Genomic DNA, 14,229 nt, shown 5'->3' with positions numbered 1-14,229 from the left:
CTCTACCGGCGGGTGCCTCTGAGACACCTCTACCGGTGGGTGCCTCTGTCACACCTCTACCGGCAGGTGCCTCTGAGACACCTCTACCGGCGGGTGCCTCTGAGACACCTCTACCGGTGGGTGCCTCTGTCACACCTCTACCGGCAGGTGCCTCTGAGACACCTCTACCGGCAGGTGCCTCTGTCACACCTCTACCGGCAGGTGCCTCTGAGACACCTCTACCGGCGGGTGCCTCTGTCACACCTCTACCGGCGGGTGCCTCTGTCACACCTCTACCGGCGGGTGCCTCTGAGACACCTCTACCGGCGGGTGCCTCTGTCACACCTCTACCGGCGGGTGCCTCTGAAACACCTCTACCGGCAGGTGCCTCTGTCACACCTCTACCGGCGGGTGCCTCTGAGACACCTCTACCGGCGGGTGCCTCTGAGACACCTCTACCGGTGGGTGCCTCTGTCACACCTCTACCGGCGGGTGCCTCTGTCACACCTCTACCGGCGGGTGCCTCTGTCACACCTCTACCGGCGGGTGCCTCTGAGACACCTCTACCGGCGGGTGCCTCTGTCACACCTCTACCGGCGGGTGCCTCTGTCACACCTCTACCGGCGGGTGCCTCTGTCACACCTCTACCGGCGGGTGCCTCTGAGACACCTCTACCGGCGGGTGCCTCTGTCACACCTCTACCGGCGGGTGCCTCTGAGACACCTCTACCGGCGGGTGCCTCTGTCACACCTCTACCGGCGGGTGCCTCTGAGACACCTCTACCGGCGGGTGCCTCTGAGACACCTCTACCGGCAGGTGCCTCTGTCACACCTCTACAGCTGAGGGAGCAAATGCATCAGAACTAAGAGAAAATACCTCAACTTGGAATTGTACATTCCATAGCAGATACAAATCTGACTCAAATGACAATTGCAAAAGGAATGTTAGTTTCAAATATATTATAATGACTTGATTCTTTAAAAATTACACAATGTCATACTATTAAATGGATAAAACTGTTCCTACCTCATCAGAAATCTGACCTCCAAATGTCACCCAGGTTCCTAGAAAAAATAGAATATACAAAAATATTCAGTCAAGTCGGTTTTACTGTAGGAAACACAGATGAATTGAGCTGATTGTTTCACACTGTATTTTTTGAAATATATTTAATTAAAATGACCTTTTGGCTTATGCCTATTGTTATGTACATAATATTACTTAACAGCAATCTTGATCTTTAAATCCCTCCCTGGCCTTGCTCCTTCCCATCTTCATAACCTTCTCCAGCTGTAAAATGTCCTCCCCCAAACTCTTCATACCTCTGACTGTGGCCTCAAGTGTAACTCCCCTTACACATCCTATTATTGGTAGTCATTGCTTTTATCCAACTAGGGCTCAATCTCTGAAAGTCTCCCCCTAACCCCTTCTGTCTCTACCTTCTTCAACCCTCCTTAAAACCCACCACTTTGACCAAGCTTTTGGTCACTCCTCCTAATCTTTCCTTCATTGTAGATCATCAGTCGTTCCACTCACAAGAGAAGATGCAATACATCAGGCCACATTGGGCCCAATCCACTCCGAACTCAAAGACAGCTGGAGACAGGGAGGTGTCCTTGAATATGAGACCGTCACTTTACCAGTTTCTTCATATCAGCTACACAATGGCGTAATTTGATTCCAACACATCATGCAAAAAAGCTGTGCATAATTAAACAAATCTATTGCCTCTGTAGTTAGTCTGGTGATTACACTGCTACATAGCTAGCCATTACTTACTGTGCAGTGAAACAGAGATATCTTCAACCAGAGATCCATGAAGCTGTCGGATAGCAGTCAAGATTGAAGACCAATCTTGAGTGCTCTGTGGTTAATGTGTCACTTTCCACTGAGGTTGGCTCAATGCAAGCTCTTACCATAGAATTTGATTAAAAAATTATTGAAACTGTAGTGTACATTGTACATTTTAGAATTATCTTTTATTAGTGATGTCAATTACCATTTTGAGTACAATTGGAGACACTTGCTGCATGTGTGGTCATCTCGGGCACATGAGGCATCCAGGACCTCCCAGCTCCTGCAGGCATTGCATGTCACAGCTTCAGCTGTGTCCCCATACTAAACTAAACTTCTTTCTCTTAAAAGTTTAAGAAAATCAAACACAACAACTTAGTGGTTTAACCTTTCAGGTATAATTTTAGGCCAACTGCACCACAAGGCTCTACTCCCTGGAAGATTGAACTTCTTCAGAGGCTAAACTTCATACTTTCCTGGCTTTTCACACTCTACTGGCCTCACACAGCTAAACCCACTTATGGAAGCTGCCGTTTTGCTGTGAACACAAGTTAAACATGTTGGGAGAAAGCCTAAACTGTAACAGGGAATTTTTCAATAGCTCTTCCTTGTGGCCTAGCAATGTCAATATGGATACTCAAACAATGTGTAATGGTGCAGTATCACCAAACCGGCCTCTGCTCACTTTATGCCTGCTTGTTGAAACTGCTTGCAAGCAGAGAGGGCCAAAATAAAAATAACTCAAAGTGGAATCTTATGCAGTAACTCTGCTGGAGTAACGTACGCTTTTTAAAAAGCTAGTTAGTACACAACAGACCAGTAAAGAATCAACATTTTTGGACACTTAACTTTCTATGAAGTGAGTGGGTGAGTAAGAATATTCCCAGAAGTTCACATTTTCCTTTGGTTTAATTTTTTTGAATGTTTTATTGATTACCTTTCTGCTTTGAGATATTAATATGTTAAAGGCAACACAGTACTATATAAATGCAAGTAATTGTTGATTCTCACTCATCTGCTTAATATACCTCTGAAGGCCGATGTAATAGATCAGTAAAGTTTATGGATAAATGTTTGATATTGTGAGGTTCTAAAATCTGTAAATAGAGTAGACCTAACATCATTTAGTACCAGCACAATAAAAATGCAATTTAGCCCCAGGGCTTAAAGTAGAGAAGACACTTAAGTACACATTTTATCAGATGCAATTTTAATTAGTACAAACCAAACAAATCATCGTGGATTGGAATTGATTTTGAAAGCTCTTTGTGGTCCAGCCAGCCATTTTGAAAGAAATGTAGCCCCGGCTGAGTCCAGAAGAACTGACTTCAAGATGATATCACCAACAGCACAAGTGCACTACCCAAGGGCATAAAACATGCAACGAGAAAAGGCCACACAAGCTTTCACAGACCTCATACCCTTTCATGAATCTGCTTCACTTATTTAAGGTCCTGAAGGAAATGTTAGAATAAATACTTCCAGATTCCCAAAGCTAATTAAACAAAACTCCAGAATATTTATCCATTTCCACTATTCAAAACTGACCTGCTGCCATCCACACACAACCACAACATTGCTCTTCAGCCCTAGCAACACACAAGCCATTGGTCAGGAATTTCCTCAGAGTTGCTCTTGCTCTGCCACTGTATCTTCACCAGAAGGTTTTCTGCCACACTTCCAGCAAAGCTACGGTGTTGGAGGAGGAGTAGCTCTGAGGAAATTCCTGGCCATTGTCTCTCATGGGATGTTTGATAAATTTCAGTCTATATTTATCATTATAGATTTTGGTCTTGTTCTCAACCAGATTTTATCCAACTCTTTTTTGAAGGAATTATTGTATTTGCTGTACGTCTTGTTCCTGTATCCACAACTAAACTATTTCTTCTACTCTCCAGGCCTGCTTGAGGCTTGTTCATTTTGAAATTGAGTCATTTAGTGTTGTAGTTACAGTCTAATTGAAATAACTTGCTTGTATCTACATAATATATGTCATTCAACGGTTTAAGGACCTGGAACAGTTCCCTCTTATGCACTGAGCATGTTAAGAAGATGATGTAATGACACTGACACCCCATGGGGAATTTTCAGCTCACTAGTAAATGAAACAGACAGCAGTCCAGCTGTGTTGAAAATCAAAATTGAACTAAAGCACAAGACAGCAAAACTTTACTTTAGAGATTACTTTGGTCATTAAGAACCCAAATGTTCTTGTAACATACATGGAGTCAAATTCAGAGCTGGGACTATCTGGCCCGGTCGTGTGAATTCTGCCACCCAGCTTTGCACTGTTGTGGAGCATTGACTGCCTGCTCTGCAGACTACTGTTGTGCAGCAACCAACATCAGTAGTATCTACTTAGGAGACCTCAGGCACATGGCTACCACAGTTGGTGCATTTCTCAAGAATGCACCCCTGATGATATTGCGGTTCACATGCCAAGAAATGATATGGCAGTTTTGGCTTACGTTGAAGCATAATCAGAACAGCCAACAGGGAAGGGTTCAGAAGATATGACCAATAGGTAAATACACCAAATAAGAACATAACAGCTCATAGAAGTGCAGCAGTCTGGGCTGCTTTCAGGATTTGTCCTCCAACAGCAACATGCATACAGAAGCATAGGAAAGGTGGGTAGATTCTTAAGTTGCCATAGTTCCTCGTCAACATGTGACACTGGACAAAGTACAGGAGAAGCCCCTTAATGCACGCAGGTCCTCACAGTTGAAATAGGACGGATTATTCCTGTGAAAACAGGCAGAATCATTTGCTTTTGAAGCATGTAGAAGTAGGTGGCTAGTGGAATGACAAGAAGCTCCTCAGGAAATCTCCTAGGAAGCCTACATACTCATTCCTTCCCTCAGGCCATCACTTTGAAGCAGTACACTGGAAATGATCTTGGGGTGCTACTATACATTGTACCCCAGGGGAAAGCACAGTGGCACATCACATTAAACATTTCAACGACCGACTACAATGGTCATAAATCCATTCCATATATTACATAATCACTATCACTTAGATAAAAACGCAACATATCAACTGAAACATTGCTGTCATTGTTTCATTTGTGAATGTAGCTGTATAATATAAACAGAACCACGTGGAGTGGATTAAAACAATGAAGAGCTATTTTTCCTTTACAGATGCCCACTGGAGCCCAACAGGTGTAACATATCTGAGGTGCACAGTGTCCGGAGACTGATTTTAAATAAATTGAAATAAAAACAGAAAATGCTGGAAATACTCAGCAGGTCAGGCGGCATTGTAGGGAGATAAACTGCATTAACGTTTCAGGTCGATGACCGTTCGTTAACATCGACCTGAAACGTTAATGCAGTTTATCTCCCTACAATGCTGCCTGACCTGCTGAGTATTACCAGCATTTTCTGTTTTTATTTCAGGTTTCCAGCATCCGCAGTATTTTGCTTTTATTTAAATAAATTGAGTTCTTGCCAGACCACTTGCAAAGTACAATTATGCCACAAGTTGTCTTTGTATTATTTTAAACAAAGTGATTTGTGTGCACAAAGGGGCCCATAAGATTTTCCAGCCTCCTTTTGGGAGCTTTGAGAGATGGTAATTGTGAAATGACTATCAAAACTATTGAAATCTTTCCAAATGGTGTTCCAACTGTGTCATTGTATTTCTACTCCAGTGACCCATGCTGGAAGTCATTAGATGTGTACGGACATTGTTTGACGGCATACTCTGACTCGCGTGTGATGCTCCCTGAGAACAGTCTGCCTACAGTTAATGGGCAGGGTCACAAGTGAAGCATGTCTACTTGGGGGAGGCACTGGAGGGTTGTTGGTGTTTGTGGAATGTACGCCAGCAAGAAGGCTCTCAATTACATTAAAGCAGAAGTGGAAGTTCCGAAAGCTCAACTCTAGAAAGAGATGTTAACTAGCATTAAATTATCTCTTTAACACTAGTCACAACTAGTATAGTTTTTCAAACCAATTTAGATAAAAAGTTGAGTTGATATTAATTTCGAACTCATGGGGTAGATTTTTGTCTGCACCGTCTGGGCAGTAATTTCATTGAGTGGACCGCCTGCCCTTTATAGAACCTGTCCGGTTGGGCGGGTTCCACAAAGGGCGCGCAATCCGTTCCACCACATTACCGTGTAGGCGGTGAAGACGAAAATCACCTCCCATGTTTTAACTGGCAACCCCATTTTTAAAGAAAATACAGAAGTATAAACACTAAGGCTGCTTCTATACTGTGGCCACCAATGTGAGACCAGTATCTAGTAGGACCTCAGTCTACCAAAACCACCATTGTACTTTTAAAAACTGGCTTCACACAGGATTGAAGTTCTCCTGCGGTGTTGTCCAGTAGAAACCGTCGACTAGCCACAGGTGTGGCTACAGCGAAACCATTTCAGCCCCATGCACTCATTTCAGTAGAGAACACCTCACGTACAGGTAAATGTACTTCACATGAATATTTACATAACAAGCATCCACCACCATTCTGTGCTAAACTCTATTTGCAGTCTCTCCCTTTCACCAAAATTTAGAATTCTGGCATGAATTTTTCAGATACAGCACATCTTAGTGCAGCTTCTAGGTTTTTATCCCACAATTGCAAGCAGTACTTTGATTTCATCAGAGAATGAAATACACCAGCCAGAACACAGTTGAATGTTGCTTGCTTTGCCATGATGTGCCCAGTTGGAGATGCTTGTTATTGGTTGGGCTTGCTTTCTTCTGCTGTTTGGAGAGGTTATTTCGATTGGTCGAGCTAACCATGCTGACAGCTCCTCTCTCCATACAATATTGCTGGTGTTTGCATGGTGCTGAAGTCCAGCGTTTTCACATCATTTTAGCAGATAACCAATGAGCAGTAACCAAGGAGGTAATGTGCACACAATGATCAAAAAATACACATATACTCTGCTTTTCGTCTTGCCAGTTTACCAATAAACACACAAAAGGATTAAGGTACACATGCATACACTATGCAATTCTAAGTATTGAGATCACATGCCCAACAATGGTATGGATTACTCAATTTTTATTTACTGATCAAAGATGCAATTAGCCACATCTTGATTCCCAATTAGCCACTTGTGACTAGTGGCTAATGTATTGGATAGCACTGTTCTACTGCAGCCAGTATAAATTCAAGATTAGCATGAGATGCATCTTAGAGGGCAGTCTTCACATTCCTTGGCTTTTGGTGCTCTCATGTGTCAGCTCCAGACCCAACCCTCATGTTACGCTGTCACTTTTCAAATCAATGTGTACCCAAAATCACTTTGCACCATTGAGAAAGTAGTAGCATAACTGCAACCTAAAAATATACCTTTATATATTTCAGATTTACACTGTGATATATTTATGAAGAAGTGATAAGGAGTAATTCCAGGAGACCCCACTGCTGGTGCCGAACTTTGTGAGACCCGAGCGTAGGTTAAAGATAAGGTAACACTCTAAACACGATTCTCTGACTGGTGCCCACTACTAGTGAGGCTCTGCGCCAGTAGTGGGGCCTCGCAAAATACCTCTACAATGTTCAACATTTTAAACCAAAATCATGACAACGCCAAAAATATTTACTTACCAAGTCCTAAGCAAGATACTCGAAGTCCCGATTTTCCCAGATTCCTTTAAATTAAGAAGAGTAAAACTTAGGAAAATTAATTTATATGAAAGCAAAGTGAAATACATTTCTTGTTCATCTTAGAAATATTTTTAAATGGAAAAAATGAGTTCAATTCAATTCAATCTTATTTTGGGAAGGGGGAGAAGAAGTTGTTGCCAACTTCAGCACCATGACTGGAGAAGATTATGTCGGCTTCTTCATCAATAATGAACTACGGTGTCCTAGCAAAAGCCATAGGTGCATGAAATTCATGATATTTAATTTTCCTCCTGCTGTAATCTGCAGTGCTGCAGTATAAAAGTAATAATCTTACAAGACCAGAAAAATACAAGCTAAAGACAATGCTAAGGGAATTCAGGGCTTGTTTAATGAAGGAAACGAGTGCTGAAGTTAGTGGACACTTTTCCACTTTGGGTACAAGACAAAGCATGTACACTTCAAAGCTCCCTCTGCTCTGCAGCAACCTAAACCACTGGAATTTTTTTTCCTTTTCCCATATTGGCTATTCTTCTTGTCTCTCTCACCAAGATTGTCAATTTAGCAGCCATTTTGTGCTGTAGGCCCTCAGAAATTAGAAATTAGAAACTGAGACGACCTAAAGTGATTCCATGTAGAACTCTTACAACCAAAAAAAGAGAGGAGACTCTCATTTCATCAGGAACATTGTTAACCTGAAAACTTGGATCTATAAGTATCCTAGATGATATAAGTAGCACTAAGTGCCTCTCTAGCTTTGTGAAATATTTACCACTTAACACTCAGAAACCAGTGCTACAATGTCTGCCATCTATTCCAGAATGACAATATCCCCATGCTGTGTAGCTATAAATCAACTAGAACTTCCTTTTAGATAATAATATAATACAATGCTACTTTGATGGAAATTGTAAGATTGTTATATGTTTTTGATTCATATTTGTCTCTAAATTATATATAAAAAATTAGGATTAAAATCTAGGCATCTAGAAATAAAAAAAAGCATGGTACAGAAATTTAAGTTATGAATAACTCAAGAAAATGGGGAAAAATTGGACTAATGGCAAAATAACTTAATGTGCAAGCCTCTACATAATACATTTTAACATCATTATGAGAACTCACTAACGTCCATGTAAATTATACTCTGGGTACTAAGAACTCTCATGTTGTGAGACGGGCAGGTGAAGTGGAAACCTTGGTAAATATTTTCTGGGACTGCAGGAATGACAAGAAAGTTGTTCAAGACAATAAAACCTTTAGCTGAATACAACTAAATCAAGCTTGGGAATTTAACACTGCAATAGTTATTTCAGAAGACGTTTCTAATTAAAAGGTTGAACCTTAAGTGAGTTAATTTAAAGAAATTGAGCTGTTAACAGCCAGAAAGAGGATTTCACAGTTGGGAAGAACTATCACACAAGCTGGCGCATTTCCTGCTTCCCCCCAATCAGCGAGTGCCACACAGCATTGGTTTGGCGTTGGCTGCATGTAAATGAGGCCTGAGCCTCAAAATGGTTTGGGCTTCACGGTGGTAACAATGGGCAGGTGGTGAGTGCGCTCTGCCTGCCGACTGCCCGTTGTGTGCCTCAAGTAATCATTGGCCCCTGCGTGTTTATGTATCCGTGCAAGCTTCAAGTACTGTACTTAGTCTAGAGTACACCAGAACAGATTTTTAAAAATGGTTACTTGTAAGCAATGCAGTGTCCGGTATCTTGTTATCCTTGTCTCTTATGCTATTCAGCACAAGAACAAAAAACATGAAATAGCAGGGACAGTTTTTGTTTTCATCGCTTGACCTGCAAACCGACTCACCCGCCCGTTATAGAATCTACCCGAAATCAATGGAACGGAAATAGGGCAAGTTCTATAGGACGGTCTCTGCCAGTTTACTGGCCCAGCGGTGAAGATGAAAATGACCCCAGTGTTTCCATTCTGGGATCTGATAAAGTGTAGAGAAGGCGAATAACTTCTGAGAAAAAAAAAGAGGTCAATTAAGAAAATATAAAGCAGTTGTAAAGCTCTAATTTGTGCATTTGGGCCATGTGGAATTACTGTGCTCCATCCTGTACTTTTGAATTTTAAATACTTGGTGTACTCCCCAAAAACATGTTAATCTGAACAGCACTCTGCTTACAGCCCCTGGAGATATAAGCATGCAATCATGTTTCTTTGCTGAATTTTTAAAAAAGCATAAATAGACACACTGCACAATTATTCACTGTAGCAGTTATTTACGTGCACAAATAGGGCAACTGCTTCAATCAATGTAAGCAAAATGCAACTTCACAGCTGCTACATTTTCTTAATACCGTCGTGTCCTGCAAATGATTTACATCAGCTATGATATGATTTTAATGAATGGCGGAGCAGGCTCGAGGGGTCGCGTGGCCTACTCCTACTTCTTATGTTATTATAGGAATCCTCTTAATATGAACAGTCAAAACGGTGAATTATAAAAATGAAAACCAAGTTCATTCAAGACAAATTAGCTAATCAATAACATTGTTAGCAGATTTTATATTTGCAGAGAAGACCTGTTGAGAGCACTTTGTTTTAGTATTGCATGATGTTCCCTCTGCAAACTCCCTACTCCAACCAGGAGTGCAGTTATACTGCTGCTTCTGAGGTACTGTGAAGCAGTTTCACAGTAACACAAAACAACATCTTGCATTTATATAGTGGCGTTAACATAGAAAAACATTCCAGAGTGCCTCACACGAGGCATAATCAAACAAGCTGACCATATAACTCCAAAATCAGCTTCTGATTTGATTCCAGAAATTTGATTCCAGTGTGAAATCTAAATGGGGAATGCATTTTACACTACTTTGGCTTGATAACTTACATGATATAACTTCAGTTAAGGTTTAAAAATCATTCAGGCTAGTAAATGTAATGCATGACTGCATTCTGACACTGTGCATTAAGGATTCCACAAAAAGTAACTCACATCTCTATGTGGTAATGGCAAGTGGCCCAAATAGCGTACTAAGAGGTAGAAATTCATCTGGGTGCATTTTCAGATCCAGAATCGGTGCTGCGCAGGCAGCGCACGCCCCAACAGGCAGGCCTGAGGCCAGCCCAAAATTGGGCCTTGGGCCTCATTTCAATAATTTTGTCAAGTTGTTGGCACCTGTGACGCCTCCATAAGCAGCTCGCCCATTTCAGGCCACTTGCCTCATCAATGATGGTGCACAGGTGAGTGCTGGGAGGGGAGGGAGGACAGCTGTAAGGAAATATAGTTTTCACACAAATTCAGTAATAGTGGTTAAAAACACACAACCATCCTATCTGAGGCAAAAACAGTGAAGTGGGCCTCTATGTCTGAACATGTTGCTAGGCAGCCATTTCCAGAATCAAGGAAGAACAATAGGTGGGCCCCTGGTAAGATAAGGGAACCATCTATGAGTCCACATGTATTTTTGATATGTAACTTTTACTGTCTTCATATGATCACCTTTCTGTATTAATCAAACAATATATGGAATATATGGTAACTAACTCACACTTACGGATTTTGTAAGTTTTATAGGTTTTGTAAGGCCTTTTGCTTCTAAAGTAATTGACAGACTGGTGGAGATTGCTAGCACAAACAGTTGCAGCCACAGAATGAGACAGCTGTCCAAGCTGCGAATTAAGAGGCTCAAAGCCGCAGCTTCGGCCTTGAAGTAAAGATAAGTTGAAGAGGCAGGCCCCTCTAGTGTTGGAAGCCAATGATTGAGTGGCACGCCCCCGGTTGACCAATCACCCCTTGCCCGCGAAATGTAGAGATAAGGCGCTCAATTTTAGGGGGCAATTGCGGGTATGTTGTGGGCAGAGGGCTCTGAAAATCGCGGAAATCCTGTTCAGGTTCAGAAGCCGGCTCCAACCCACCGACTTCCGAGTTCCCAGGGACCCACCTGTGTCTGAGCGGGCGACCCGAAACCGGAAGTCCTACCGGCAATTAAAGCCGGTGGGATGATAGTTAGAGAGCCAAATGTACCTCATTGAGGTACTTAAGGCACTTTACCTGTGACAGATTAAGTGATTGTAACGATTATTAACTTACCTGGGCGGCTTGTCCACCACTTCTGATTCACGTCTGGTGAAACCAGGTGTGAAGGGCCGGATCAGGGAAAAAGAAACTAAATAAATTAAACAAAAAACCATAGAAGGAAGTTAAAACACAAAAGGAACCTACCTTTGCACCCTGCTCCGATGTCCCCCTCTCTAATCTCCCCCTCTTCACCCCCTAATGTCCCCCACTTCACCCCCCCCGATGTCCTCCTCTTCACCCCTCCAATGTCCTCCCGATGTCCTCCTCTTCACCTCCCTGATGTCCCCCTCCCCCCCCCCCCCCCCCCGATCTTCCATTCCAGCGCCGGATGTTGTCTTACTCTCTCTCTTTCTCTTCCCACCCCCCCACCTCCCCACCTCCCCACCTCACATTACAGCTCCTAACAGCAGCCAGCCTGTCAATCAGCAATCACCACACGATCACATCGGAAACGGTAAGTTTTGTTCATGCGGGTTTGCCATGCGCAACTTCACCCCCACCCCACTGCCAACCCGCCACCATTGTAAAATCGACCCCAAGAAGTGGGCTGACCCTTCTTTCTTTGTCTAAAGAGATACACAACGCCTCATTGGCCACCTCGGCCTTTAGAAAGACCCTGATAGAGTAAACACCTGTGTCAGTAACAGCCCCTGTCCCCACCCCCAAAAGTAGCATAAAAGGGTGACCCCTTACTAGAGTCAGGTTGTAGAGGTCAGAAAAGAAGGTACCTTGGGGATAAATGAGAACGAGAGTACGTGTATGAGGGAACGTGGAACGTGGAACGTGGAACAGAGTAACGGCCTCTACCCAAAGGATAACGGGGTAATATAATTCTCAACTGTGCTTTGTAAACTTCTGCTTCAAAACTGTACGGTATCGATTCTTACTTGTGCTAAATAAAGTCATATGGCTATTAGCCATTATGGAGTCAGTCTCGAACAATTGAACAGAGAGTCAAATTGACTACACAGCAGAAGGTGGAGGGGGGAGGGGGACGATTGCGGCTGTCAGCGGCCGGCAGGAGTGCTGTGGAACCGGGAGGCACACTCCTGCTCCTCCATGCTCCACATGAATTTATAAAAATGTTTAAACTTGCATTTTTGGTGGCGGCCACTTGCCAGCAAGGCCAGCAAAACCTGAGTGAAGCAGGCCCGACAGCTGCTTCCCTTGGGTCAGCCCAATTTCTCAGAAGGGTCCTGAAACTTGCATTTGGCCCCTCATTTGCATATGCATGGCGCCTAATGCCTGTTTTAGGCGGCCGCCCTAGACTCCTGAAAAGCATCCGAGGCTATTATCACTTCAGACATTTTTCAGGCACCCTTGGGAAGCAGGGAATAGCCCTGAAAAATTGGTCATTTTTGCCCCCATTTTCCATTTAGAAAATAGGTGCAACGATGACCATTTTCTGCCCCTAAGAGTGGAAATAATGTCAAACACGGAGTAACAGTGACCAGATCATGATTAAATTTGGCATGATCTGGAATAAACTACTGCTACCAGCAATATTCATGTATCTAACTTTAAAAGGACCAAATTCAAGGGAATGAGGAAAAAACTTAAAGCAACTGGGGTGGTCGTACTCAATAAAACCTCAGTTTAAGACAAATAGAATATCTTTAAGGACATTCTACTGAGCATGCAGCCTAAATACAAACTAAGGACTAGTGAGTACAGATTAAACAGTAACTCTTAATTGATTAACAGAACAATATGAAGTGAAATAGTAAGAGAAACAAACACTATGAAGCCTGTAGGAAAAAGGTGAGGGGAATCATTGGGAGGAATACAGGAACTTTCATAAAGTTGTAAAACAGGCAGTAAGGGGAAAACAGGGAGACGATCATAGCTGTAGGATCCAAATGCAACAATAAGAAATTCTTTCAGTATTACAACAGCAAGAGGGCTTTCAAAGAAGACCCCTTAAGGATGCAAATGGTAGTGTTACTGAGGGCAAGCTAAAAATAATAAAACATTAAATGATTACTTTGTGCAAGTATTCACTAATGAAAACTTTTCTTATTTTAGACTTCCTAAAGTATATCAAAAATGTTCATAACCTATGCTAGAAATTAGGAAAAGAGCTATGTTTTATTAAAAATGCTGACAGGTGCAATTTCAATTCCACGTGATTATATAAATCTCAGAGGAATTCTGATGTTTTTGGCACCATCAGATTGTCGTAATTTAAAAAAGTAGAATATTTCTCATTTGGCTGCTTGTCAGTTTCAAACATTCTCTAATTGTTTAACAGTCACGGAGTTACTTGTGCAGCAGGATTGAGTTTTTATACTATAACGTACAAACACAATTCAAACCAATTTCACCTGACATTATTATTCTGCAGTTTATTTCAGGAATGACTACAATCCATTTGCACTGTGTTCCAAAAGTTGTATTGTGTGCACTTGTGATTAGTATGCTTCTACTGGAGTAAACTCAAAGATGTAATAGAAAAACATCTAGAAACTGAAAATATAATAAAGAATAGTCAGCACGGATTTCAAAAGGGAAGGTCATGCTTAACCAACCTTACTGAATTCTTTGAAGAAGTAACAGAAAGCGTAGACCAGGGTAATGCAGCAGATTTAATATTTGGATTTTCAAAAGCCCTTCAATAAGGTACCGCATAGTAGATTGATGACTAAGGTCAGAGCATGTGGAGACAGGGGACAAGCAGCAAAATGGATAGCAAGCTGGCTACAAAACAGAAAACAGAGAGTAGGGATTAAAGGTGGTTACTCAGACTGAGAAAAGGTGGGAAGTGGTGTTCCACAAGGATCAGTACTGGGACCACTGTTGTTCACCATTTACATAAATGATTTGGACTC

The 14,229-nt window shown here is 42.2% G+C and overlaps 1 protein-coding gene across 1 annotated transcript in view; it reads right to left on the bottom strand.

The window, feature by feature from the left end:
* The window catches only part of kcnab1a (potassium voltage-gated channel subfamily A regulatory beta subunit 1a), a 97,171-nt gene extending 89,784 nt beyond the window's left edge, over window positions 1–7,387 (bottom strand). The window contains exons 1-2 of the mRNA XM_067995346.1: window positions 7,345–7,387; window positions 1,006–1,043 (exon numbers count right to left, since the gene is read on the bottom strand). The gene's annotated coding sequence lies outside the window, so the exon portion shown is untranslated. The remainder of the gene's footprint in view (window positions 1–1,005; window positions 1,044–7,344) is intronic.
* Window positions 7,388–14,229: the final 6,842 nt, after the last annotated feature.

The sequence above is a fragment of the Heptranchias perlo genome, chromosome 13 (assembly GCF_035084215.1).
Source record: "Heptranchias perlo isolate sHepPer1 chromosome 13, sHepPer1.hap1, whole genome shotgun sequence".
In the NCBI taxonomy this organism is placed as follows: domain Eukaryota; kingdom Metazoa; phylum Chordata; class Chondrichthyes; order Hexanchiformes; family Hexanchidae; genus Heptranchias; species Heptranchias perlo.
The sequence above is the reverse complement of the archived record's forward strand: the minus strand, read 5'-3'. Positions and strand labels throughout refer to the sequence as shown.